This window comes from Pteropus vampyrus, unplaced genomic scaffold, assembly GCF_000151845.1.
Source record: "Pteropus vampyrus isolate Shadow unplaced genomic scaffold, Pvam_2.0 Scaffold125, whole genome shotgun sequence".
Lineage (NCBI taxonomy): Eukaryota > Metazoa > Chordata > Mammalia > Chiroptera > Pteropodidae > Pteropus > Pteropus vampyrus.
The window spans coordinates 2,437,259-2,441,100 of record NW_011888906.1 but is presented as its reverse complement, the minus strand read 5'-3'; the positions used below and the strand labels follow the sequence as shown (position 1 = coordinate 2,441,100).

General features: G+C 48.6%; 1 pseudogene; it reads left to right on the top strand.

The window, feature by feature from the left end:
* The first annotated feature begins 1,532 nt into the window (after positions 1-1,532).
* On the top strand, positions 1,533-1,648 carry LOC111743993 (annotated as a pseudogene).
* The last annotated feature ends 2,194 nt before the right edge of the window (positions 1,649-3,842 follow it).

Here is a 3,842-nt window from a genome sequence, read left to right as displayed (position 1 = left end):
TTTGCTGTTTACTATAGCTCAGTGGTTTCCAACCAGCGGCGATACCGTCCCTGGAGGAGCATTTGGCAAAGTCTGGAGACATTTTTCATTGTCACACTTGCAGAGAGCAGTGCTACCTGGTGGGTCTGTGGAAGCCATGGGTGCTGCTAAGCATCGTACCTTGCAAAAGATAACCGCTCCCCACGCCCACAACCAAAATTATCCGGCCCAAAATGTCAGTAGTGCAAAGGCTGAGAAAAGCTGCAGGAGTGAATTCGTTCTATTTAAGATCATCCATTTATTCATTGATCATGGTGGGGGTGGGGGGTGCGGGCGAGGGAAGCGTCCTGTTCCTGCAACTCAGGTTTCTACCACAAGGTGGCACTAGCGAGTCTCTTGCATATGCCGGTGGATACTTCAGAGCCCGGATTAACAAATTACTCTCTTCCATTATGCTTTTCGCTCAAAAGCCACGCCCTGCAAAAGAGCAAACCAGGCTCAAAGAGCTAGATAGTGCTCCCTCTAATTACAGTATATTACAGATCACCGCCACCCACATCTCTCCTTAGTGACTGAAAACATTTCTGGTATCATTCCCACTTTACAGAGAAGGAAACTGAGGCTGACAGAAGCGGTTCTCCTCTCACACCAGGGGCCTCCCTAATGGCGGTACCACCTCGTTGCTGGCCGGGGCCTTCCTGGCCTTGAAGGTCTGGTTCCGCTTGATTTGAAGCCCTGATTTCACAAACTCTGAGAGTCCAGACCCCTCCCTGTGTTTGGGGAACCCCCCTAGAGCTGACCCCTTCTGGCCTCTCTCTGTCTTTGTACCCTGTGTGCATCTATCTGGGCGCTGGAGGCTCATCACCTGAACCAGATGGTTCCCAATGTGTCTGCACGTTGGGATCCCCTGGGGAACTCCAGAAAGTTCTGCTGCCTGTGTTTCACCCCAAGGTTGTAAGTTAATCGGGAATGTTTTAAAGATTCTCAGTGTGCAAATAAGCCTGGCAGCCACTGCCTTCACTGGCATCCTTTAAAATAAATTTCATTCTTTTCAAGCATTTCACTACTTTATAAATTTTTCTGAACACGTGAGGGAAAAAGTGAGGGATAATCTTCCATCTCTGGGAACCACACCTGCTCACGCCTGCTTCCATACCCCCTCTTCTCCCTCAGGCAGGCAGAGTCCCATCTCTACCTTATCCTGGCAAAGCATTCACCCCACTTTCAGGCCCTGTCATGGCTTAGGATCTGTTGCAGACAGGCTTGTCAAGGAAGTTTTTTTTCCCCCCCATAAAAGTGCAGTGCTCTTTCTGAAAAGAATTCAGACAAAACAAATTTTGTCACAATTATTTATAAAGTAAAATGCCATCCAGAACGGAGGTTCTCAAACGTGGCGGCATGTGAGCAATACCTGGTTTTCTGAAACCCCGATGCCCAAGCCATGCCCCAGACCAATTTATCAGACGGACTCGATTTCATAGTGTAGCGGTTAGCACGTCTGCTTTACACGCAGAAGGTCCTGGGTTCGTGCCCCAGTGGAGCCACAGTCCCTGGTCTATGGGCATGCCACCCTGAACAAGCCCGATGTCTGATCTTGGAAGCTAAGCAGCGTGGGGCCTGGTTAGTACTTGGATGGGAGACCACCTAGGAAGAACAGGTGCTGTAGGCACAAAAAATAATAATAATTTAAACAAAAAAAAAAAAAGAATCCTTAGGTACAATATTACTAAAGCCACCAGGTGCTTCAGTGTGTGGCCAAGTTTGAGAACCGCTGGTCCAGACCCTGCTGCTTTATGTGTGGTTCCTGGGCCAACAGCGTCAGCATCACAGACTGCATCAGAATCCGCACTTTCACAAGATGATGCCTGTGCACATTCCATGTCCACAAACACACTCTAGAACCAAAAGCAAGTTGATGCACACACCTGGGTACAACCTGTCCCCTCTCTGCAGACCTTCAGCCACTACCTGTTCCCTCTCTGCAGATGTTCAGCCACTAACGATCTCGGCCAGCTCAAGTTCACTGCCTGCGGTCCTCGCTTCCAGACTCCCTCCTGGAAATGGTGCTGTCTGAAGATTGCTTGGTCATGGGAGCTGAGGAAGGGGAGATGGGCTTTTCATAAGCCACAGCATTTTCCAATCATCTTCCCTCATTCATTGATTCTTGGTCACTCAGTTTGTCAATGAATTTATATCGAGCGTCTCTTATGTTCCAAGCATGGTGCTCAGTGCTGGGTGTGCCACAATGAAAAGGACGGATACTCCTGTCCTCGTGGATCTTACTTTCTAATGGACATTCAGGCAAAACACATATAAACAGGCAAAGCAACTCTAAAAATCGCAGGTTGTGCTGAGTGCTGAGGAGGAAACCAACAAAAGATTGAGATAAAGAATAAAGAGGGCACTCACAGACCCTTAGACGGCGTCCAGGAAGCCGTCTGACAAGGGCAGGGTAATCTGGAACCTGCCATGAGAGGTCGCTGGCCCTATGAAGCGCAGGGAGGATGAGCAGTGGAGGCAGAAGGCATGGCTCAGGCAGAGGTCCCTCCACGGGCAAGCGTCGGGTGCTCCAGAAACATGAAAGAGACCGAGGTGGCTGAACCAGAGTGATCCAGGGGCAGGCAAGACAGAAGGATTGGAGAGATGGGCAAGGAACAAGGCCTGGGACGAGTATGAATTTTATCATATGTGCAAATGTGGGGGAGTGATGGGATTTTAGTAATGTCTTAGAAAGCTCCTTCTGGCTGCTGGGTAGAGAAAGAGCTAGAAACAACCTGGGAAGAAATGACAAACTTTGCAGCCAGGCTACCTGGGTTCACCTGTCAGGGCCTGTCCCCTCCCCATATGCTCGATGCCGTGATGTGGGCATCAGCAAAGGCAGGTGGGTAGTAGAGGAGAACTAGACATTCTCAAAGGGTTAACTGAATATCTGCTGTATTTTTTAAAATGCCAAATTAGACAAAGAAAAATGAAAAGGCTTACTCTCTGGAACCTGTGTTTCTTACCTGAGACAGACAGCCAGAAAAGCCTTTTAGAAGACATGCACCCATTTACCTGCAAACAGTGAGAAGAAATGCTGGTTAAAAACCAGCTTGAAGGGTCTTCATCTCAGGACCTCTTCTCTCTGTGGAGCCTCCCCTCCACCCTGCCTCCAGGTAAACAAGCCTGAAAACAATTACAAGGAGGGAACCGCAAGGTTCAGTGGATTCCTAGCAGGGCGGCTGTTATTACACAGCAGGGCACAATTCACGTAGAAGTCCATGTGGATGGCGCCCCCTGGAGCTTTGCAGCCGTACACAGAGATGCTGATTAGGACATGAGGTCTAGCAGAAGAAGGTGGCAGAGAAGCCAGGTTGACGTGCTTAACAGTTGGATGGCAAAGGAAGGGAAAGCACATCTGGAGGATAGTCTAAAGAAATGACCGAGAGTGACAAGAGATGGTTTGAGAGGGCTGTGGGACTAGAGAGAGACTTTCTTCAAGTTGGGAGAGTCTTGAGAATGTCTAGATGCTGATGGGGAGGACTCAAGAGAACCTTCGATAAATCAAGAGACGTGAGAAAAACTGGCATATCGTTGGGAGTCCAGTTGGTATTTCTTTGATGACAAGTTTATCAGTCAAGGTTCTCCAGAGAAACAGAACCAATAGGATATGGAGATATAGATATATATAAAGTAAGAGTTCTTGTAAGGAATTGGCTCGTGTGATTATGGAGGCAGATCGGTCCCAAGACCTGCAGTCAGCTAGTTGGATGGAGACCCAGGAGAGCCAATGGTGCAGTTCCAGTCTGAAAGCCAGCAGGCTCATGACCCAAGGGGAGCCAATATTTCAGTTCAAGTCCAAAGACAAGAGAAAAAGAGAGAGA